The sequence below is a fragment of the Abramis brama genome (assembly GCF_963993115.1).
Source record: "Abramis brama genome assembly, chromosome: 18".
In the NCBI taxonomy this organism is placed as follows: Eukaryota; Metazoa; Chordata; class Actinopteri; order Cypriniformes; family Leuciscidae; genus Abramis; species Abramis brama.
In genome coordinates, this window is record NC_139980.1 from 33,049,444 (window position 1) to 33,075,566 (window position 26,123).

General features: G+C 38.5%; 1 protein-coding gene across 2 annotated transcripts in view; it reads right to left on the minus strand.

Moving 5' to 3' along the window:
* tmem121ab (transmembrane protein 121Ab) overlaps positions 1-8,944 on the minus strand; it is a 64,201-nt gene extending 55,257 nt beyond the window's left edge. Inside the window, exon 1 of one of the 2 annotated variants that reach the window (XM_084091267.1) lies at positions 8,670-8,944. The gene's annotated coding sequence lies outside the window, so the exon portion shown is untranslated. The remainder of the gene's footprint in view (positions 1-8,669) is intronic. The other variant, XM_084091266.1, reaches the window with a different exon arrangement.
* Positions 8,945-26,123: the final 17,179 nt, after the last annotated feature.

Below are 26,123 nucleotides of genomic sequence, written 5' to 3' on the forward strand. Positions count from 1 at the left end.
GGTGGATGTTAGGGTGTTGTAGGTGGTTGTTAGGGTGTTGTGGGTGGATGTTAGGGTGTTGTAGGTGGTTAGGGTGTTGTGGGTGGAATTTAGGGTGTTGTGGGTGGATGTTAGGGTGTTGTAGGTGGTTGTTAGGGTGTTGTGGGTGGATGTTAGGGTGTTGTAGGTGGTTGTTAGGGTGTTGTGGGTGGTTGTGAGTGTTGTGGGTGGTTGTTAGGGTGTTGTGGGTGTTAGGGTGTTGTAGGTGGATGTTAGGGTGTTGTGGGTGGATGTTAGGGTGTTGTGGGTGGTTGTTAGGGTGTTGTAGGTGGATGTTAGAGTGTTGTGAGTGGTTGTTAGGCTGTTGTGGGTGTATGTTAGGGTGTTGTAGGTGGTTGTTAGGGTGTTGTGGGTGGATGTTATGGTGTTGTAGGTGGTTGTTAGGGGGCTGTAGGTGGTTGTTAGGGTGTTGTGGGTGGTTGTTAGGGTGTTGGGTGGGTGGATGTTAGGGTGTTGTAGGTGGTTGTGAGTGGTTGTTAGGGTGTTGTGGGTGGTTGTTAGGCTGTTGTGGGTGTATGTTAGGGTGTTGTAGGTGGTTGTTAGGGGGCTGTAGGTGGTTAGGGTGTTGTGGGTGGTTGTTAGGGTGTTGGGTGGGTGGATGTTAGGGTGTTGTAGGTGGTTGTGAGTGGTTGTTATGGTGTTGTGGGTGGTTGTTAGGCTGTTGTGGGTGTATGTTAGGGTGTTGTAGGTGGTTAGGGTGTTGTGGGTGTGAGGGTGTTGTAGGTGGATGTTAGGGTGTTGGGTGGGTGGATGTTAGGGTGTTGTAGGTGGTTGTGAGTGGTTGTTAGGGTGTTGTGAGTGGTTGTTAGGCTGTTGTGGGTGTATGTTAGGGTGTTGTAGGTGGTTGTTAGGGTGTTGTGGGTGTGAGGGTGTTGTAGGTGGATGTTAGGGTGTTGTGGGTGGATGTTAGTGTTGTAGGTGGATGTTAGAGTGTTGTGAGTGGTTGTTAGGCTGTTGTGGGTGTATGTTAGAGTGTTGTAGGTGGTTGTTAGGGTGTTGTGGGTGGATGTTATGGTGTTGTAGGTGGTTGTTAGGGGGCTGTAGGTGGTTGTTAGGGTGTTGTAGGTGGATGTTAGGGTGTTGTGGGTGGTTGTTAGGGTGTTGGGTGGATCGATGTTAGGGTTTTGTAGGTGGTTGTGAGTGGTTGTTAGGGTGTTGTGGGTGGTTGGTAGGGTGTTGTGGATGGATGTTAGGGTGTTGTAGGTGGCTGTGAGAGTATTGTGAGTGGTTGTTAGGGTGTTGTGGGTGGTTGGTAGGGTGTTGTGGGTGGATGTTAGGGTGTTGTAGGTGGCTGTGAGAGTATTGTGAGTGGTTGTTATGGTGTTGTGGGTGGATGTTAGGGTGTTGTAGGTGGTTGTTAGGGTGTTGTGGGTGTATGTTATGGTGTTGTAGGTGGTTGTTAGGGTGTTGTGGGTGGATGTTAGGGTGTTGTAGGTGGTTGTTAGGGTGTTGTAGGTGGTTGTTAGGGTGTTGTGGGTGGTTGTGGGAGTATTGTGGGTGGTTGTGAGAGTGTTGTGGGTGGATGTTAGGGTGTTGTAGGTGGTCACTATAGTTATATATCTCTATGACCTGGGTCCGTCATTCAATGTAATGGTGTACAAACATCATGGCAAAGGATTTGAGTTTATCACGTTACTTGATCAGAAGTTACTTGTGAGATTCAATGTTTAATTGTAATTGTAAAGGTTGATAGAAAGTCTGTCTGCCTGTCTATCTATCTATCTATCTATCTATCTATCTATCTATCTATCTATCTGTCTGTCTGTCTTTTCGCTGTAAGGCCAACATTCAAAGTTTGTATTGACTTTTCTAGTTAATTAGACCTTGCTAATTAAATTGCAGCTAAAAATGTAGGCTACCTATGCATTTTTTAATTCAAATTCATTTCTGAATGGCGCACAACCCTACTATTGGTAGTGAATATTTAGATGTACATGTAAATGTATACTTTTTTTTTGATGCAGTGTAAATAGTCACTTACTGTAGTAAATGCTTGTTTATAAACTTACTTTCAGCTCTTCTGGAGTTAACCTAAGGTTAAATGCAATGCAAAAGCACATGCACAGCATTTTGTTTGCAGATGTCCAGTACGCGCTAACAAAATTTTACCAGTGTATTGAGAGGAAGAAGATGAATCTAATTGAGCGGCTCCGGCCGTCTTTATGCACGAGTCCAGCTGTCTTGACCTGGAAAAGCCTCTCGAGTGTAACTGGGGAACCGGGTTTAGTGCAGGTGCAGGATTGCAGCAGTTATCATGCTCTTCCAGCAGGGCTGCTTCTAATCTTTAGATGCACGTAAGCAGATTTGGGTCGCCGTAGAACCATCTCACAGACTGAAACCCTCTGATAGCAGGTGCCATCATCTCTGTGGGGTTCTGCTTTCCTCAGTTTGTGCCTGCAGAAGAGCCACTGGCCCTGGAGGACGTCCTGTGATGACATGCTGATCTGCACGCTCTACTAACTCTGCTCTCACCTGAATAAGAGCTTTAGCTTGAGAGAGAGTCAAAGAATCTTAGATTCTCCTGATGGGAATGCCTGATTCTGATTGATTTATATTGCGATTTTAACAATACACACGGCTGCTTCACAGAAAATCATGATGTTAATGTTCAGAATATCTTAAAATCTTCATTCCTATAGGCATATTTAGCAGTACCATGTGTCTGGTCAATCATGACATTATATGATCAGATATTTTCATTGTACAACTGTGATTTTCAGTACTTTTCTCAGGTAAATAATTTCCTACATATAATATTCATTTCATTCCACATGTTTGTTAGACTTTGAGAATGAATGCAAACAACTTTTTGTTAAGCTACCTCTTAATTTAGGGACCCATGAAATCCGTTTTATTTATTCCCAAAATCTGTTATTATAATTAATATTGAGGATTTTATTTTTTCCTGATAAATATCGACCAGCCATTTATACATTTCAGCGGTAGTTTCATGTCTGTCACATAACTCAGTTCACACTCTCTTTGTTCTCACATAATAAAATAAAAATATTAATTGTAGTTGAAAATATGTCCTATTATTCATTTATTTGTGAAGTAGACTGGCTTTGTATTGTGGTTCCAGCTCTCCCTGTTGTGGTTTATTTTGCTTTAATGACCAGCTGTATGTTTTAATTTTCTTATAAAGCTCATCTGACTCTAAATTCATATTGTGAAATACTCAATATGACCACACATTCATTCACTGCATTGCGTGTCAACCATAAACAGATACAGTAAAACTAATGAACTATATCACTTGGCAGAAGATGTGTTTACTGGGATCATTAATCATTTTAATTCATTGAACATTGGCATCATTTATCATTTTGCTGTTGCATGTCTAAGATTGTAATGTCTCTCATGGCTTGATTTGACTTGGTGTAACTTGCGGTATTTTTTGTAGCATTGATATATTGTGATGATTATTCTCTGAATGTCATGCTATGCCTTCTATGTTGTGGCATGTTTCTATGTTTAATGACATGCATCATTGTTAGTGCTTGTAAATGTCATCAAACAAGGTCAAAGTTTCAATTTTGAATTAAGTTTGGTGTGATGCTGAAGCTTGATGCTCACTGATTGAACAAATACCACTGCATCGTTTCAGAAAGCAAATGCAAGACCGAGCAATCACTGTGCTGTTTAGATCTGTTCTATCAATACCAACTCATGGTCAGCCTGGTTTCCACACTGATGGTCCACGGGAAGAGTATTTCCAGCTTGTTTGAGCAGGATAATCAAAAGAGCCCGTTCCATTAGCGTCCTCGCGCTGGACTCACCCCAGGCAGTGACAAGCACGAGGACGTTGCCAGATTGGAATCCATTATGAACCGTTGTCTCATGTCTCCACATTAGCCAGTAACTGATTCCACTGCAGCTTCTGTAAACCACTGGTTTTGTTTCAGGAGCGTGAGAGCGCAATGCAAAAAATGGGAGATGGGAGTGGAAAGTTCAAATTTAAGAACATTTCATTTTTGTTAATTTCCATAATGACCAGCGCAATCTACCAAGAGCAACGCAAATTAGCGTCTGATTTAAGACATGCACTTTTTGGGTGGTAAATAATGGCGCAAATACCAGTAAATTGACAAGCGCAAACCTTAGTTAATCACCTTGCGTGATTCATTTTAATACTCTCCTCCCATAAATACTGCGTCTGAAAGGGAAACTCCTACAAATGCATATGCAATAAGCTCAGCCGCAAAAATAAATCCTGATGCTTGTTTTTATAACACCAAAAGAGGGTTTGCGCTGGCGCAAGCTGTTAGTAAATCTGGCCCTAAGTGGGAAACGAGCACAGTACTAGAATTATTTAAAGGGAATAATCTAAATCAAACTTTCAAATAATCTAACAAACAAAATCAAACATTTAAGTTCATTAATAATACACTGAACAGCATTGACCCAACAATATTCAAAATTCTTAAAATGACGTGACATTTTATTTTGTATGTATTGTAATTGCTTTATTTCTTCGTCTGCTGATTTGCTAAGATGTGTGTGTTTGTCAGTGCTAACACACTGTGTGCACCTATCATGTTATTTTAAAGGTTCCTAATTTTATCTCAGCGGTCTCCTAAAACCTTTAATTTTCTCATAATAAACACTGCACATCATCTTGTTTCTCAGAGTCTGAAAACGGTTCAAAGATTGGCCCAGTCTGTTGTGATTGGTCGACAGTGATATGAATGATAGCGTCTGTTTCCCTATAGCAATTCCAGCCCGAGTCCTCATCCTTTTAAAGTGCAAGCAAAGTGGATTGGCAGCACTGAAAACAGCATCTTCTTGAGCCTCGACATGTCGACACACGAAACCAAACTCCTCCAGTCTCAGCTACAACTGCAGCGTTTGAGGGGCGGGGCAAAGCAGACGCTGTTCGTGGGCAGCCAATCAAGATCACAGGCCGCCATTATGCAAATGTGCAACAGGAAGTGAGACTGGAATTACTGACGACTCGTTTCAGCAGTTCAGAATCGATTCTTTATTTTAGGAGACATTAAATGTATTGGTCATGCACTTTGATCATTGAAACTTTGCAGACCCTTTACATTCACATACAGCCCTATTTCACATTGCATGAAAGGTGATATTTGAAAAAGCATAATCGGGGCACTGTATTTACCTTGTGTGTTTTTGCTCAGGACGAGGACATGTGTCAGTCTGTGCATACAGGACATGTTGACATCTATGAAATTTGAGTTTGATTGGACTCATGGCGTACCAACTATTATGTGCTTTTCTTCCTTTTAAAAGTTGATAAGACTGTTTATTTTATTTTACTATTCTAACTATGGTTATGTTTTTCCCCCTGCTGTCCGCCAGTGAAATGGGTCACAACCCTCCTGTGACTGCTATATTGTGACCCATTTTTGGTCCACGGCTGTAAAACAGCACTAGGGATAATATCTGTCTGGTACCATCAGATAGAAGGAGCTTCTCTGTGGCCTCATGTGTCTTTGGGCTTTTGCTCACTTTTTGAGCTAGATGCATTAGCAGCACGATGTGCATATGTTGCATTAACAGCATGCAATGTCGTTTCTAACTGGACTGTCTGTCAGTATTTGTGGTCACGACCTGTGCCTTTCGAATCTTTCTGCAACATCAATCATTTTTGATTTCTTAGCCTATTATATTAGAGATGAATTCATTGCCATTCAAGCAGTATTATCACAGGGTGTCATATCTGAACATACAAAAGCCTTTTCCTCTGAGAGCGGCTTATACACAAACACATAATAGAGCGATTCAATTACTGGCCTCTAGATAAACCACCAGTGGGACTCGCCAATGTCAATAAAGCTGATAAAAGAGATTCTGAATGTATCTGTCACACACTTCAGACCGAAACCTATTTAAACTAAGCTGCAAAAAAATCATCTATTCTGGCTTGGAACCAGTTCATTCATGGGGCAATTTGTAGAGTTTATTTCCTTTCAATTTGGGGAAGTTGGAAAAGGCAGAATTCATCCTCAGGGAAAAATTGCGTTGGTTTTTATGGGCAAAACAGTCGCCTCATTATTACACTATCCCAGATAAATTTTAAATTATGATTTTTTAATATTTCCAAAAGAAAGCAATGATCTTGCAAGATCTCTGTTTATTCCATTTCCATTTTTTTTTTTTTTTACATTTCAGTGCCAGTGGAAAATTAGAAAAGGGTCTGTTTGTTCTTGCTACATCTGATTTTAGTAAAATAAATAATATTAATATTACGGCAGTAGGGCAAGTCATTCTGGTGAGGGAGGCAGGCTGAGATGATAGACCAACTAAACTTACTTGGATTCAAGTCAGTATCTCATAATGGGATGCGTGATGAGCCACGATTTGATTCCTGCTCCAAAAATATTCTAATTTCTGTGAGGACAAATCATAAAGGTTTAAGACAACTGATTAATCTTTATATGTGAATTAAAGCCTAAATTCAATTTGTTCAAGTCTCTTCAGAAAATTTGGAGTAAATCGCTCAATTGATATGGATTAGTTTTACGATCTCTTTATGAACTTTTTGAAGTGTCAGAGTTGTAGTTGTGTAGCTGTCAATGGAGGGACAGAAAACTTTCAGATTTCATCAAAAATATCTTCATTTGTGTCCTGAAGATGAACGAAAGTCTTACGGGTTTGGAAAGAAACGAGGGAGAGTAAGCAATAACAGAGATTTCATTTTTGTGTGAACTAACCCGTAATACTACACCATTCAATGACATGCTAGAGAATTGTGTGCATTCAACCGTTTTTCGAGGGTCTTTTTCTGTTCCGGCGCGACAGTGACCCAAAGTGAGGTCTATATGAAAATGATTTACTGACTCCGGTGTCAGAGTAAACCTTTGGGATGAATTGGAGCCGTCTAAACATCACAAGCAATATTTTCGAATAAAGCAGCATTTCCATCCTATGTGTGTTGAGGGAACAAAATCCTCACTTCTGAGGAAACTGATGGACAAAATAAAAATGGAAATGAAAGCTGCGTCCACTGAGGACGTCATTGTGACTCCTTTACGAAATATAATAAATTACTTCAAATTGCTTTAGAAATATTTAGAGGAAAACAAAACAGCCTATCCTTTTGGGTTATTGTAATAATTTCATTATTAAGTTACTTGTGCATATGCATAATTACTGTACGTTTACACTGAACGTCTCAGCTTTCTTTAATCTTACTATAAATTTGATATTTAAAACTTGCTAACTTTTGTTCAATAAGACGTGCATAAGCTATGATGAAAACACCTAATTTACAAATTTTCATAAAAATATATTGATTGAAACTCAGCTATTGATGCTATTGTGTCTAAATGGAAGCAAATTCCTACAATACGTTTCAATATTCCCAGAAGAGAAGAATTAATGTGTTTGAGAGTAAATGTTCAACAAGACATTATTGAACTATAGGCTCGTTGTTCCTGTTCATCCCGAAGGAGTTCAATGTGTCTTCAGGTCTGGGTTTGTGCAAGCCAGTCAAGTTCATCCCCACCAGAGTCAGGAAAGCAAGGAGAAAACAATCCTCCCAAAACTATTCCAATGAAATTGGAGGCAAATAACGTCACTGCATGGTTAAGCATCAAGATCTGATTTCACTGGAATTACTGAAATAACCAAACCTATTAATAAAAGAGGAGAGTCCACATACTTTTGGTCGTACAGTGTGTGTTTTAGACACTGTAGATGAGAAAACTCCTCTCTAGTCAACATGCTCATTATAAACGCCTGCTGAAATAAACTAGTGAAGGTCTCTGTATCTCGCACTCCTTTGGAGAAGCAAGACCCGTCACAGATTGAATTCAGAGGCAACTTTGTAGCACTCACAAGACGGGTTGGGGAACAGGGTCATTCCCAAGAGAACCACCGGCTCAGTGGTTTCCACAGCACTGAGGATTCATAAATCAAAAGTTGAACTGCGTAATATCATAAAGCACCCAGAGAGCCTTTCGAGGCCGCTGCGTATGTGTGTGTAATATACTTAAGAAGCCGGAAGCAACAAACTACTGCAGCGTCTACAGACAGAAATGAACACACACCACAAAACACGAGTAAAAGCAGCCGTCCGTCATCTGGTTCTGATGGGTCTCGGACAGCAGGGGAAAGTAGTTGCAAGTGCAAGCAATAAAATGCATCTAATCGTGCACAATTTGAACAGTTACGAAGGAAATAAATGCATTATCTTTTGTCATTGGCCAATTGAACTCTACACTCTGAAAAATGCTGGGTTGTTTCAACCCATGTTTTGGTCAAATATGGTCAAACGTAACCGTAGGGTTTATAAAATATAACCAATGGTTGGGTTTTTCCATATTTGACTCAAACATAGGTTGAAACAACCCAGTGTTTTTTAGAGTGTATGAGATTTTGGTGCAAATTCATCTGTCACTTGTGTGTATTGATGCTTTTTTTGGCTCAAGTGTGTATTTTGGCTACTTGTGCATGTACAATCTCGACATTTTCGCATGTTTAGGAAAATTTGTAGTTCTTTCAGTGTGATGTGCAATGAAACAAAACCAGTTGAGAGCCACTGTCGTATACTCTTACTTTTAGTTTAGTTCTGTGATATCAGTTAAAGTGCTGTTTTGTGTCCTGTGAAATGATTTGATGAACAGGTCGAGGACACGGATGAGTGCTGTCATTGGTCGCCTCACCTCAGAGCTCGGTCGCTGTCCGTGGAGCTGAACGGACTGAAGGATGCTTTAATCCAGCAGGAGGACAAACCTGTCCGGCGTCTGATTCCATGAGGCTTCACTGTATTAAAATCCAACTCATGTAGTGACACAGAGAACACTGAAGCACTGCACGAGGAAAAGACTCGGAAACAAACGTTTGCAAATAGAAAAAGCCTGCTTGGATTCCAGCGTGTCTCACAGCTGCGCTCGGATGAAATCACGATGCAATTCACCTCATTCCCGAATGCTTGTGCGTGCGCTCTCTCTCTCTCTCTCTCTCTCTCTCTCTCTCACTCACTCACTCTCACACACACACACACACTTGCGTGCTCACACATACACACACTTTTTTTCTGTCCCTCCCCACATCTCTTTCTCTCTGTCTCTCTCTCTTTCTATTTCAATTCAATTTAGTGTTTTATTGCGGAACATTTGAATAGCTAAAAAAGTAGCGCAAAACATTTTAAATAAAATAGTACACATTGGATTAAACAAGGTGTATTCTCAAAATAGAATATTTAAATATTAACAAGTTTTATAAAATATAATAAATCAATTATCATCTACCCTTATTTTTGCCAATCCTATAGTGATCTAAAGCAATAAGCCACTTCACGTGCATCACAGTGATATTATGGGTAATGTGTTGAAAATATATTTATAAATTTAGCTGATGAATGAAGAGCATTTATTTTTTTTCTGTTGTCTGTAATTGATTTGAATAGCAAATGCACATGAAAAATAAATAGTTTAATAGGTCGGTTCAGATAGGGGAGACTGAGGTGGTTATGAACATGAAATATTTAGAGGAGACCCAGCGATGATATTTGGCCGGTCTTTCCAGGAATGCTATTTAGACAAACAAACATTTGGATTTTCTTTCTGGGTTTCAATTTCATAATTATGTTTATGTACATATGCATAATTAAGTCTTTGTTTAATAATAGCATACTATCATACACTCTTACTGTTTGTGCAGTAAATGCATATTTTGTGTATGCATGAAGTAGATGATGGAGTGCATGTGTCAGAATGTGCATCTCAAAGCCGAAGCTCACTGCGTGCGAGACTGTAGTTCGCTGATGTGGCGTGAGTTCATGCTGTGCTGCTGTTCCTCATGTGTCTTCAGTTTCAGGACCAGAAACTAGCAGAAAAGAAGGTAGAGCAAATGTTTAGTTCAGCGTTATTACAGCAGAAAAACGTGCAGTCTGGAGTGTGTGTTCAGCTGTCACGTTCTCTTATCTCTGGTCAGAGAGGCGGTCCGATTGTCCCGATCTGTGCGAAGACGGACAGTTTGTGGTGTTATCATCTCTACTTACTGTCCAGTTCACTGTATCTCTTCATCCATCTCTCCTGTGTCCTACACCCTCATCTCTCCTCTCTCTCCCAGTCTACACTCATTCCTCTTTCCTCTTGCTCAGATATTGCTCTTTTGTGGCTCAGGAGATTTAATAGTGCTTTTTATTGAGGGTTCAACTTCAGTGTTTCTAACACTAAAAAAACACTTGGATGTCATTTCAGCTTAAATTACATTAAACTGACTTGAATGAGTTGAATCTTGTGTAAATTATACAAAAAGTTGAAAATTGCTTGTTTTAAAGTTAAAGCAATGTAAAAACATATGTTGTCATAACTTATTGATCATATTTTTTTTTTTACAGTGAAGGAGAAATAAAATTATGCATATGCACATAATTAGAGATATGAATCATAAGGAATTTAATGAATTTGTTTCCCCTAAAGAAGTTTAGTTACTTGATTCTAAATAACAGTCATAACTTAATATTTTTCAACCATCTTTGATCTAATCAGTAACTTCTCATTAATGAGTGAATGCATACAGGTTTTAAAGTTTTTACCATGTTTTTACCATGCTATTACTTTATTATTAAATAATTAAAAATGGAGATTTAAAAAAAATAATAATTATGAACTACAGCAAAGACCAGTGTGATGCATGAAAATATATATTTTTATCAATGTTTACGAGACATTTCATTTGAACATATCACTATATGAAATTTATAAGAACATATAATATGAGAATTACCAGTATGAATTCCATTGCGTCCAATGGATTTAATTAAATTAATTTAAACTTATAACTCGTGACTGATCAAAACAATCTATTTATGAAATCTGCATATACTTTTTCTAACAAAACAACACCAAAAAAAAAAAACATATATTACTCTGAAATGTTTTCTAACAAAATATATTCATTTTACTCACATAAACGTTTACATCTGAAAAAAGAAAAAAATTATAAACAGCTTGAATCTCCTTTTCATTAAATGGTCCGTCAATAGGTGGCAGCAAAGTGAAATATGGACTTTTTCTTTTCCAAACCCTCTTTCCTTTTTCAGATTTAGATTATTTGGTCTATGAACTTTTGCTCTACAAACACATTAAGACATTAATTTATTTGATTTATTAATTTAACATTTAAAAAAAATATATAATAAAAATATAATTTTTATATAATATTATTATAATTTTTATTAATCATTTGAATTAGCTTTATATATATGTATACTTTCAGAATTAATTTTTGTTTAATTGAGTAAATGTTTTTTTTTCCCTCATTTTTATTTGTTTTTAAAACCATTTCTAAATAGTTTTAATTTGTTTTTAGTTAAATTTGAGTTTTATTCAGTTTCAGCTATTTCAAATTAAGGCGATTATAAAAAAAAATTCATTTTTCGTTGTTTTGTTTCATTTCCGATTTATTTCAATGAACAAAATGTTTTAATAGTTTTAGATTTAGATCTAATACAACACTGATTCTAAACAATCTTTTTGACCGATTCACTGACAGAACTGGCTTTTAAGAGTCACTCATTTGTGAATGGGACTTGACTGAATGTTTGTTGTTCTCATAACCAGCAAAAGCATTGCCTTAGAAACATTTGTGTTTGTCTTTGTACTGTTTTCTGGTCTGAATAAGAACCGCTTTGTTTATTGAGACTTATGAGATTACTGGGGTCTTTTTCACCTGAACCGGAGAAACATCTGAAAAGCTGGAGAATTCAGCCAAAATTCTCAACGCTTTCTAGGAGAAAGATATTAAAGAGATATCATTTGTGCTTACCCCTCATCCGTGTCCTGTTTCTCTCTTTCTCTTCCCACTCTGTTCCTGTGCGTTCCCTGTTTTCTCTTGCCAGCGTCTTTCACACATGTTGATCTATAAACAGCCTCTTTACCATTTCAAAGATGCACCTGAATATTTGGATCAGATGAATGTCGCCGAAAGCCCTGAACCTCCTCTGTGTGTCACATGACGAGATGAGCTGCTTTATACTGGTTATGACTGGTTGGAGGACTGGTTTAACTATAGTGTATAGGCCTAGCTCTTGTTATTCAATATTCTATATATATTATTCAATATCTGGTTTGTAGTGAAGCATGTGATTCTGTGCCACTAATGGAACGACACTGAATTGGCGAAATGCAGCAGGTTAAATGTGAACAGTATTGACCTGTTGCTATGATGATTTCTAGGTGATCCATTTCATTAAAGTCCTCAACCATATAAATATGACAAACAATATATACAGTGCTATTAGACCAGCACCCAGTGTAAGGTTTGAGCCACAGCTGCCCTAAACTAACAATATTGGTGATTACAAAAATCATTTTTTATGTTTCTGTAATGGTTAATCCACCAGTATGTGTGTAAGCTCTTTAGTCACAGACTTGAATCCTATTGAAAACATTTGGGATTTAGTGGATTCCAAGATAGATCGCATACAAGTTTAATCAAAAGCAAGTCATTGGGAACAGCTAGAAACTATTTGGAAGTCAATAACAACAGAAAAGTACATGAAAACAAGCTGTTATCAAGGCCAAAGGACGCCGTACAAAATATGAAGTTTTTTGGTTATTATGTGTGAGTAAAGATTATTTAGTTGTTTCTGTTTGTTATTTGCCTAGTTTTTGATATATTCCTAAAATATCAGGTCAGGTGGTCTAATACATTTGTTGTGTTTATTTATTTATTTATTTGCATTTATTGATTGATTGATGATCATGAACATGTGGACAAATGATTAAACATGAGGTGAAATCATTTTTGCGAAATGTCCATATATTTGTGAGGCGACGCATTAGTATGATGATGTGATTGTTTAAATTGCGGTTACACTGAAAGGCATCTGAAAGAAAAGACTGACCCACTTTTAGAGTCATTTCTTTCTATGGAGCCCCTAAAGGGACATGAGATGGGAGAAAAAAATGTCATTGCTTTTGCATTCTCTCGCAAATGATTTGAGTCTCCCCGAGAAACCTCGCGTTCCCTCGCTAATAACTCAAAACATTTGCAATGCAAAAGCATTGACATATATTTTTCCCTCCCATCTAATTTTTTTTTTTTTTTCATCACCATGTCCCTTTAGGGGCTCCGTAAATTTCCATGTAATTTTTCTTTTTTTTTACTCACTAATCACTTTCACCTGCCCTTCATTTCCACAAAGCATTCAGTATTATTGATTGTTTTCATTCCAAAAGTATTCCACAAATTCAATCTGAAGTTTTTTTCAATCTGACAACCTAATAGTCTATTAGCCTAATAGTCAACCTAATACCTATTAAAGGTCCCATATTGTCAAAACTGAAATTTCCTGGCTTTTTTCATGATAGCAGAGGTATAGGGGCTGTGAAACTACCATATAAGTTTCAAAACAGTCGATCCACAGACAAATGCACACAAAGTAGCTGTGCCTTTTCACGAGCCGCTGTGACTTCCGTATAAATGTGATGTCAGAACTACTCAGTCACCGCCTTCAGTCACCACCCCCACCAATGGTGGGTCACTCAGAAAACAACAGGCCAATCAGAAGAGAGGCTCATGAATATTAAGTAGACAGGTCAAAATCGACCTGTTCTGGGCAGAGCTCCTGAGAAAGGAGCTGTAAAAAATATATTGAGATGTTTTTTGGTACTTATACCGCAAATGTATATTCTTAAGGACATCAAAACCTAAAATAAAACTTCAGAAAGGTGTACAATATGGGATCTTTAACACTGTTTGTGTGGTGAATTGTTTCTGATGTGTCATTTCATTACTGGTCAACAGCATGGTAAGGCCTGTTCATGCCAGGAACGATACCTTATAAAGATAATGATAACTATATTAGCATTCAAAGCAGCGGACCATTACGTTGCAGTTTTGTTGTCTGTCGCTTTAAATGCTCGAGCTACTTAAAGCAGAAAGGATTCTGATTGGCTAATTGGTTTTATTGTTAATCAGCTGGAAAAGAAATAGCTTTGAAAGTGATTTCAACAATATTGTTTCTTATTGTGTTGTTAACAGTTTATTGGCCCCATTGACTTCCATAGTATAGAAAAATAATACTATGGAAGTCAATATCATCAACTGTTTGGTTACTGATATTCTTAAAGGGGTCATATAATGGTACATGCACTTTTACAAGTTGATTGTACTGAAATGTGTGTTGGCAGTGCCTGTACACAACCATCATAAAATGATAAAAATCCATCCAGTGTTTTTTTTTTTAATCTTCTCATATGTTTTCCCCTCTCTCAAATCAAGCCGTTCGATTTTGTGACGTCACAAAATCGACGCCCCTCCCACGATTGTTGATTGACAGCAGCGTTTCAACACAGACCCGCCCTCGCTCGTGAGCGAGCTGTCAATCATACTCTGCGCGGACCGGCGCGGTCATTGTTGATACGCTGGAGCACTGTCTATGAGCAGAATGGCGTCTAAGCGATTGCGGTGTTCTGTTCTTGGGTGTAATAAGGAACACAGCATCATTTTGATGTTCCTAAATCCGAACCGCTGAAGACGCAGTGGCTGAGTTTGTTTTCGAAGGGAGTACTCCCCACGATCAACGTCAATGCTGTCATGTTTGCGCAAATCATTTCACACACCAGACTGCTTTACAAACGAGGGTCAGTATAAAGCTGGTTTTGCTAAGAATCTGCTCCTGAAAAAAGGATCGGTACCAACTATTCGTGTTCGTGCTGCACCTCCAGAAGAACTGAAGTGAGTGTAACGTTTTATTAACCTTTATATTAATATTTATATTAATCTTTGCAAATCGCTTGCTGCACGCTTCACGATGAATGCGGCTAAGGTTTACACTCAGGGTACATTACGGCATGTTTTCTATGTACAACGTTTTCTTACAGTACAATACTAATGAGAATTTTTAATTAAAGTATATTTAATTTAGAATCATATTACCTTGTACAAAAATGGCATTATATGACCCCTTTAAAATATCTTCTTTTGTGTTCAGCAGAACAGAAGAAAGAAATCCATTCAGATTTGGAACAACTTGAATGTGAGTAAATGATGACAGAATTTTCTTTTTTTGAGTGAACTGTCCCTGAATAACAGCTGAAATGCATTATTTTCCTGTTATCTCTGTAAGGCTGCTTTAAAACAATCGGTGTTGTATAAAGCGCTGCATAAATAAAGGTGACTTGACTTGAGTTGGCAGGGATATCACTAAATTGCCAATGCATTGTCTGATTTATTTGTTAACATCATTAATGTAATTGAATGTAAAACACTTATCGAATTTGTTTTATTTTGTTACTGTTGTTGCCGGTTCAGAAATCAATGAAGCATTGTATCAAAAATGTAATCAAAATTAATACAAATGCGCACAAAATTCAAGATATGATTGCAAAAAAGTACTTGAATGAGATCTTGATTTTATTATTTTAACATGATAACTAAGCAATATCACAAGAGGAAGAAAGCTGTTTTCACAAATATGAGCACGATTCCAAACGTGATAATGATTTCATATAAAAATTCAATAAACTAAATGCATTTTATTTTTAAAACATTAATCTCAACATTATTTATGTATTGTAATTGTATCAGTTCATATGCAGCTTCTGCACCAACGCTGTGCAAAGATGAATTTTGTTGATAGTGATTATATTTGATTGTAACAGCTCTATATAGTGTCTTATTTATTCTATTGATTAAATTTAAGACATTTCTCAGGCAGTAAATGTGGATCATTTAGATGAATTTAAAGGAATAGTTGACTCAAAATTTACTCACCCCCATTTATTAACCCACTGCAGTCGTATGGATTACTTTTATGATGGATGGATGGATGAGCTTTTTGGAGCTTTAAAATCTCTGGCTCTAGTCAATGCCATTACAAAGGAGCCAGGATATGTTTTAGAATAACTCCGATTGTGTTTGGCTGAGAGAAGAAACTCATATACACCTAGGATGGCTTGAGTATGGCTTGAGTTATGGGATCATTTACATTTTTGGGTGAACTATCCCTTTTAGAGGGTTGCTGTCTTGTCTTGGTCTCAACACACACTGGGCTTGGTCTTGTCTTGGTCTCAACACACTCTGGGCTTGGTCTTGTCTTGGTCTCAACACACTCTTGTCTTGGTCTCAACACACACTGGACTTGGTCTTGTCTTGGTCTCAACACACTCTGGACTTGATCTTGTCTTGGTCTCAACACACTCTTGACTTGGTCTCAACACACACTGGACTTGGTCTTGCCTTGGACTCAACACACTCTTGACTTGGTCTCAGCACACACTGGACTTGGTCTTGTCTTGGTCTCAACACACACTGGACTTGGTCTTGTCTTGGACTCAACACACTCTTGACTTGGTCTCAACACACTCTTGACTTGGTCTCAACACACTCTGGACTTGGTCTTGTCTTGGTCTCAACACACTCTTGACTTGGTCTTGTCTTGGTCTCAACACACACTGGACTTGGTCTTGTCTTGGTCTCAACACACACTGGACTTGGTCTTGTCTTGGTCTCAACACACTCTGGGCTTGGTCTTGTCTTGGTCTCAACACACTCTGGGCTTGGTCTTGTCTTGGTCTCAACACACTCTGGGCTTGGTCTTGTCTTGGTCTCAACACACTCTGGGCTTGGTCTTGTCTTGGTCTCAACACACTCTGGGCTTGGTCTTGTCTTGGTCTCAACACACACTGGACTTGGTCTTGGTTTAGGTGGTCTTGACTACAACAAAAGGCTTTAGTCTTGTGAAAGTGCAAATCAGAACAAGAGAAAACCAAAAGAGACTCCAACTCTTTTCTCCAGGCAAAATCACAATATTCCATTCCTGCTCCACCCACATAATCCAAATCCAAATCCAGTATGTGTGTGTGTGGACAGGTAGGTGTTTGTGTCTATCTTTCACCTGTCTTCCTTCCTTCCCTCCCCCTCCATCATGATCTTCCCCCTCTCAGCATTAATGGAGAAACGGATGGAACGAGCGAGTGATCATGAGTGATGGTGATCTGCACTGGTGTGTGTGTGTGTGTGTGTGAGAGAGAGAGAGAGAGAGAGAGAGAGAGAGTGTGTGTGTGTGTGTGTGTGTATGTGTGTGTGTGTGTGTGTGTGTGAGAGAGAGAGAGAGGGAGTGTGTGCGTGAGAGTGTGTCTGTGTGTGAGAGAGTGTGTGTGTGTGTGTGTGAGTGTGAGTGTGCGTGCGTGTGTATGTGCGTGCGTGTGTGTGTGTGTGTGTTTGTGTGTGTGTGTGTGTGTGTGTGAGAGAGAGTGTGTGTGTGTGAGAGAGAGAAGGAGAGAGAGTGTGTGTGTGTCCTGGTAAACCCTACATTATGGGGACTAAATGTCCCACAAAGACGGCAATATCCGAAATCCTTTGGCTTATAAATCAGACTTACTGAAGTTTTTTGAAAATGTAAAATGCAGAAAGTTTTGTGTGATGGGCAGGTTTAGGGGTCGGGTTAGTGTGTGTGTGTGTGTGTGTGTGATGGGCAGGTTTAGGGGTCGAGTTAGTGTAAGGGGAGAGCATATACAGATTGTACAGTATAAAAACTATTACGTCTATAGAAATTCCCCATAAAACATGAAAACCCAACGTGTGTGTGTGTGTTTGTGTGTTAATGTGTGAGAGTGTTTGTCACAGTGTGTTAAAAGCATCTCTGGCACGCTCAGGTGCTCAGGCCGTTCCAGCCTTGACTTTCGCCTTGAATCAGCAAAGCCGCCATATTTTGGCAGACATTTTGCAGCAATAAAATAAATAAATAGAACATATTGGCACTTCAAATATTTTAAATGGCAGCGAATGGCGCTTGTAAATTAAAGCGTCCTGGTTATTAAACAAATAGTTCATCAAACAAACGAAATTCAGTCAATCCCAAACCCACATTCTGTTTTCAATGAGTAAATAATGAGCGAGTTTTTCAGTTTCAGGGTGAGGTATTCCCACTGACCCACTGATTCTGTGCTGGAAAATCCATTCAATTTCCTCTCATTTAGTTGATTCGCTTCCCCTCTTTGTGGCGCTTTAGTGTCGCACACTAATTTAATGGCTTGCCTCGTGCCGGCTTCTTCATATCTAGCGTCTGTGCTTTTATGGGATCAATTTATTTGTTATGTACATGCGCTGGCAAGATAAACGCCTCTGTGCTCCGCCAATTTTGGAGGATAAATTGCAGTCAGGAATGGGAGGGGCGAATCTATCGGCTCAAGGAAAAATAAAGGATGGCTTCCATTTGTTTAGTTCACGGTGGTCCGAGATCAGCTGTTTGTTTCCATATCCTCGCGAGCGCTGACTCAGGATCAGTCGGAGTGATTTAGTGTCCGCGCTCTGAGGAATGACTGAGCGCTCGGATCAGTTTTGTTTGCTTGGCAGAATGCAGTGAGGGATGGAAAAGCAGGCCCTGGATCAGATGTACGGCTGATTTAAGAGTTATACCGGGAGAGAGCTGTCCGTTTCATTCCCGTTCATCTCGACTGGTAATGCAGCCTTGGAAGTTCACAAACTGCTTATAGAACTTATAAAGCTGCACTTTATGTTTATAGGGCTGAAAAGATCTGTTTTGAAACAAACAAACAAACAAAAATATGCTACTGTTCAAAAGTTTAGTGTCTGTAAAATATTTAAGTTTTTTGTGCTCACCATGGCTGCATTTATTTGAAATAGGAATCTTTTGTAGCATTATAAATGTCTTTACTGTCACTTTTGATCAATTCAATGCATCCTTTCTGAATACAAACTAAACAAGAACCACAAACTTTCTAGTTAGATATGTCCAAAATCAAGAAAAAAAAAGCAACAATGTAAGCATTATGTAAGTCGATCGTCCACTTACTAGTAACTTTGCAACTAAATGTCAACTATCAGTCATTAGAGTATTAGTAGACTGCCAGATTAATATCTGACACTCTTTATTGTGATGCAAGTAATTTAACTTTGCAAGTAAATGTCAACTTGTTGTAGTAACCCTAACCCTAACCTAACAGTTGTACACCAATGACACGTCAAACTCTCCTTACATTTGCAACTACGTAAACTAACTCTCATTGACTCTCACTGTTACTTATAGTTAGTAGAATGTCTGAATAAAGTATAACTGACAAAGTATACTCTATACATCAGAGAAATTTACACTTTTTTTAATATTATGATGACATAGAATAGTCTTCTTCTGTCCTGACATTACACACTGGATCAGTGAAACAGTGTCTCCTCAGACCGTGAAATAAGCAACGCTGATGTTGTTTCCTGAATAAAACTGATGAAATCAATGGAGCGAATGCTTCGGTCAACATCAGTACATCTTTTCCTCTAGCGTTTGCATTGATTTGTGTAGAAAACATTGATGAGGTGAGCAGACGAGTGCAGCTGTCCATCATTTATAACTAATGAGGGAGAGATGGACACGAGCTTCAGTCTACAGAATGAATGATGCATTAACATCATATACTGTATGTGAACATACCTGTAATACTACAGCATTACCACCACAACATTTCTAAATCACCTTAACATTATGTATTGTGTAATTAATTCCTTTAAAAAATGTGTGAAAATATTGTAATTAAATATTATAAATTATAACTCATTATTCAGAAATAATTTCTAATATATAAAAATGATATATGTCTTTGAGTGTGTTAGAAAAATATTTCAGAATTTGTTATATACAATAATAATACACTACAGCAAGAAAAACGTCACACGCTAATTTGTTAAAGAATGTTATTATGGTAAAATAAACCATATGGTTTAAATATGGCCTAAATATAATATATAAATTGTTTTGATGTATTATTAATGTATTAATTATATAATGAAATTATTTAAATGTTTTTATAATTAAATAAAATCAATAAAAGGCCACAGCAATAAAAGGTAACTTAGATAAGAAAAAGTAAGAAATATGTCATGCACATTAAGGCCCGGTTTCACAGACAGGGCTTAGATTAAGCCAGGATTGAGTTCAATTAGGACATTTAAGTACATTTTATAAACGTGCCTTTAAAAAAACATTACTGGTGTGTATCTTGAGACAAAACAATGACACTGACATAATTTAAGAGATCTCAGTGTAAGTTGCTTTCAGTTAAAACGGCTCAAACATGCATTTTAGTCTGAGACTATAGACTCAAGCCTTGTCTGTGAAACCGGGGGTATATTACACTGTAATCAATTAAAATAACATGTTATTACATAAAATATATAGTGATATTCATATTTCTGCAATGAAACACTAAAAAATGCTTCACTCACCACAGTCGTCTTTATTTCACTGATTATTTATTTGCTTGTTTGTGAAAAATAAGCAAGCTAAAATGTGTCTTGGAAATCGTTTGAACAATGTTTCTCTCAGTTCTACACGTCAGCCTCCATTAATCTGTAGTATGTGTATAATCTGGTTTTGAGAACTGAATGTGTTATTGAAGTTTCTGAAGAGACAGTGTGTGTGTGTGTGTGTGTGTGTGTGTGTGTGTGTGTGACCCGAGCACCCTTCCTACAGGACAAATAACATTAGAGATGACATTCACAGCGGGTCTCCTCCACTATCATCCGTCTGTGTCAGAGAAAGAGACAGACTGATACTTGTATATGCACACACACACATGCACGGACACACACACACACACACACACACACACACACACACACACACACACACACAAACAAACACACAAACACGCACACCTCACACACACACACACATACACACACACACACACACACACACACACACACACACACACACACACACACACACACACACACACACACACACACACACACACACACACACACACACACACACACACAGAGAGTCTCTAAATGACACTGACAGCTCAATTCTTCTTGTTCCTGTGTTTTTCTATCCCTCTATTTCTGCCCGTCTCAATGAGCATCAGTCTGACAGACCCTCTACTGCAAAAACAAGTTGCAATGCCAAACACACACACACACACACACACACTTGAGCACACCCTTTACACTTGAAGTGCCGGGCGGCCATCACGCCACACATGCAACACTGAAGGCTGTTAGGTATAGCAAACAGGATACAGATTTGCAATACAAACTTAAATGTATGAAAATGGAATTAAAATGAATTACAATTCAAGAAAATATAACTTTATTTTTAATGCTATAAAACTGCGATCTTTGGCAAAAGGCTGGAAGGACACTTAACCTTCAAAAACTTCCAGCCGTGTTGAAATTCTTTGAGTTGTAATTCAGTAAGCTTTCATTTCAGTTCCAATGCCTTTTCAAATTCCAACTGAACTTCTATGACTGGGAGACGGCAGTATTTTATGTATATATACGAGTGTGATAGTGAATATATAATTTATTTATTTATACACAACCTGTCACTATTATATTCAGTTCATAGACTTTCAGTTGTTTTCATTCATCACCTGTGTTTCCCTGTTTGTTTCCCGCCACCAATCTGTTACCATGGACACTGATCACCTTCCTCACAGCTGCCTGTCGTTTGTGTTCATCACCACTGTGTATTTAGTTCCTGCCTGTATTCAGTTCAGTGTCCGGTATTGTTTGTCTATGTCTGACCTGATCTCCTGTTCCTGAGTTTATATTATTAAAGCGTTTGAAATTATCTTCTTCTTCTTCATTGCGACGAGCCGTGACACAACCCTTCAAAAGTTTGGGGTCTGTAAGACTTTTTTTAAATACTACTTCTAATAATTTTATTTAACAAAGATGCAAATCTTGCAACATAATCAAAGGCTGTTGAATTGAAGCAGCAAACAGGATTGAAATATACAAACTTAACTGTAAGGAAATAGAGTTAAAATGAATTAAAATTCAAGGAAATAGATCTAACTTTAAAAAATGTACTGCTGAAAAACTGTGATCTTTCAATGTTCAGCTGTTAAATTTCATCAAGTTGTTAAATTCCACTTTCTGACGTATGAACTGAAATACTGATTCAACTTCTATGACTCGGCAGCCGCAGTAATTTAATCTGAAAGCCTCAAGATGTCAGCTTGAAGTTGCACAAAGCTAGACTTCAGTAACAGCAAAATGGAAAATAATTATATATAATGTTACAACTGCCTAGCCTGGAAATCCAGAGCTAAATCTGAATGATTAATGGTCTGGCATCGACTAATGAAACTCGGCCAGCTCGAGGGGCGGCACCAAGCATGCATTTGAAAATCTCACTGCACGCAATTGGATAACACTACGACCAATCACATCAAGCCCCATACGCTTAGCTTCCAGCGGAGCTAACTGGTAGATAAGACTCTTGCCGTATCCGGTAGGCAAAACAGCAAAAACGTCCTTCTTGCAAAGGAACGATTCCTGCGCTGTCTTCTGTAACTCGTTCATTGTAGCGGCCAAAGCCGTTTCAAACAACTGGTGTTCATCCATAGCCATCTTGCAATGTTTACTAATGACTTCGACGTCACAGCGCTGTCGTCATCTTTAGCTCGCCTCTGGCCCGACTATATCAGATAACCCGATGTGATTGGTGCAGCTCAGATCGAGGGGCATATTTAATGAGCATCATTACTCGACACCAGAGTAACTCGCTGAGCAAATTCAACTTGTGCTCTCGCGAGAACTCTGGATTTCCAGGGTAACAACAGCCTATAAATATGGTTAAATACAAAAAAAGACATCCAATGAAGCAGAAACCAGAGACATCTCAAGGATAATACAAAGGCTAGAGATCATTCAGAAATATAACTCTGTGATTTGTAAATGCAATCATTTCCCAGAAAAAGGTGTCTAAACACACACGAGATGTACGTCAGCTCCAGGCGTGCCCTTATCTCTCTCTCTCGATCATGCTGAGTGTCTCGGAGCGTGAAGCTTCATTTGGGCTGTGTGTCGCTGACTAAAGCCCTTGACCTGCTGTTTGCAGCGATCGGCTCTTTCGTTTGTGAGCACTTAAGCTCAGTTTGTTCTAATTACCAGCTCTCTGATGAGCTTTCGGTGGAGAGAGCCAGTGAACTCCTAATTGTCTATTGACATTACCCATCCATTTGTAAATTTAGTTCACTGACTGCACACGTCGCCTGAAGTGAGCCATTTGATTTGGGGTTATAGGATTTTATTCACTTTGGGGGCTCAACTGAGCATAGTCTTTGTGTTTGTGTTTGTTCGCTGTTTAGTGTAAGGCCCAAAACTTGCTCCACACAATATGCAATGCAACCAATGCGATGCGTACTTCTAGCTACGCAAATGCGCTTTCATGCACCACTAGGTTCAGACAGAAATGATATGTTGCCTCAAGTACGAACTGCAATCTACGTCAATATCCAAACAGAAAGAGGCACTTATGGTTGCACTTCACACAAAGAGAATTGAGATCAAATCTGTGGATGGAAAGACTAGCAAAAACTGTGTTTTTATAGATTAACGAGTGCTAAGGAAAGATGACTGTTGTTCTCTTTCCTTGAGAACGAAGAAACCATCACCTGTAACTACATCTCTGTCTGGATATAGAGGGATGAGAGGAGACACATCACAGTGATTCATTTATTCAATTCAGTCCTGCTCGTCTCCTGTGGTATTTTGGCATAAACATTACTGAATTCTTTTAAAGATCAAGTCAAGTCACCTCAAGTCAAGCACTTTATAGTATACAGATCATTAACAGAATCAACGATTGCAAACTTCAAATATGAGACAAATTCCAATTGTGCTGTAAAGCATCATCTGAGTTTGTGTCCTGAGATATTAGAATTTTTATGTTCATGTTTAATGAAGCTTTACACATAAACACATGTGCATTCTCTGATAAGAAAACACATTGCAACAAAGTTTAATTTGTTAACATTAGATAACTACATTAGTTAAAGCTGCAGTCCGTAACTTTTTTGGGTTAAAAATTATCCAAAATATGATACTGGCTGGTTATGAGCAAGTACATAACCACTCAGTGTTCAAAACTCTCTGCTTGCCTTAGCTCGATTCAAAACGGTAAGCTTGTAATAATGTTTTTAACTCCAGTGGTACTGGTGGATTTCCGCTGGAAATTCGAGCATGTCTTTGCGTCATTCCGTCACATCTGTCCACATAAAGAAGAGTCTCGGCTAGTCGGCTGTGAGTGTGAGGATGCTGGAGGTGGAGATTTATAGCCTTTTCTCACAGCACTTGATATAATTAAACTTATCAATTTGATGGCGGATCCAGAAAGGTTCAAACGACAATCACCAGTGACAACTGGAGATTCACCCTTTGTAAAATGCAAAAGACTTCGGACTTCGGAGTGGCTATAGAAAAAAAGAGACTGCAACCGGCCCATGCGAAAACAAGGATAAATATCGGAATGGCATTAAATGTCATGCAATGCTGATGTTGTTAACATTAACAATTTGAGAACAAAGTATAATTTGCACTGTTTGACGTGATATGATAAGCGATCGTTAGCGCGTAAGCGATTTAATCGGCGTGAATTACTGCAATGCTTTTATCCCTTAGTTGGCCAGAACAAAAGTGGATGTTACTTGATCAGACGACATTTTCTGGTGAAAATTCTTATGTTGGTCATATTTCCAAAAAGTAGAATCTGTGATTGCGAATGACAGTATCCACACCACCAGCGCGGTGATTGACAGCCGCACATTCTCCTCAAAACACTGGGTTCATTCGCGCTGTGCCGTGCCGAGGCACAATGCAGATAAAGTTGATAATTCTGCAAATAACTGCAATTGCAGATTTTGAACAGAGATGGCGACAAAGAGGAAAAACTACGGACTGCAGCTTTAACATGAAATAACAATGAAAAATACTTCTATAGCATTTAATAATCTTAATTTTTTTAAGATCAAAAGTTGTATCTGTTATCATTAAAGGATTAGTTCACTTTCAAAAATATTTTTGCTGATAATTTACTCACCCCGATGTCATCCAAGATATCCATGTCTTTCTTTCATTAGTCGAAAAGAAATTAAAGGGGTGGTATAATGCCCTTTTCACAAGATGTAAAATAAGTCTCTGATGTCCCCAGAGTGTGTGTGAAGTTTTAGCTTAAAATACCCCACAGATATTTTTATATAGCATGTTAAAGTTGTCACTTTTTGAGGATGAGCAACAACACACCGTTTTTGTGTCTGTCCCTTTAAATGCAAATGAGCTGCTGCTCCTGGCACAGGGGGCGGAGCTTCAACAGCTGCACTCACACAGACATGCACTGAAAATTTAAAAAACTTTTAGCCTTTTATGTTCAAACCGGATTCAGACAATGATGGAGAGACTCAAGAAGAAGTGACAACATGTAGAAGCAACAGGACATTTCTGAATGGTTAGTTGATGAATTTATGTAGCTTATGTGTAGTTATCTTCTAGTCATTGATTAGCATATTCTGTCTTGATAATCTATAAATTGTGTTCAGAGGGCGGGGTTTATGTAAATTTTAGGGTTGGTGATGTCACTAACCCGGGAGGAATGTCGTGTAGTCTCTACCAGCCAGGCCCGGAGTGGGTAATCGGGAGAATCGGGAGAATTCCCGGTGGGCCGCTTCACTTTTGGGCCGGTCGAGGAATTTTTTTTTTTTTTTTTTTTTTTCACATTTCAATGTCACGTTAGTTACATAGGCTACACACGTTTCGCATTCTGACACCGCAGCGCGCAGCCTCTGCATGGGTTGTACCATGTGAGGGAGTTCTCCCCTCCCCTCCTATAGAGTTGGTTGGGTCCATAGTCCGTCTTTTCCAAAACGTTTTCTCAGGTAGGCTACCGCGGCACCGCCGGCGACCGATAGCTGGGCTGGCCCTACCGTAACGCGTCAGGGAGGATGGATGGGAGGAAGAGGCCAGGAGGTATGGAAGCTTTTTTTAAGCCACAGAATAAAACATTTTAAAAGATAATTGCGACTTTTTATCTCACAATTGCGAGTTTACATCTTGCAATTCTGACTTTATTTCTCAGAATTGCGAGATATAAAGTCAAAATTACATGAAATAAAGTCGCAATTGCGTGTTATAAAGTCAGAATTGCGAGATATAAAGTCAGAATTGCGTGATATAAAGTCGCAATTGTGTGTTATAAAGTCAGAATTGCGAGATATAAATTCAGAATTGTGTGAAATAAAGTCGCAATTGTGTGTTATGAATTCAGAATTGTGTGAAATAAAGTCGCAATTGTGTGTTATAAATTCAGAATTGTGTGAAATAAAGTCGCAATTGCTTAAGTCAGAACTGCAAGATATAAA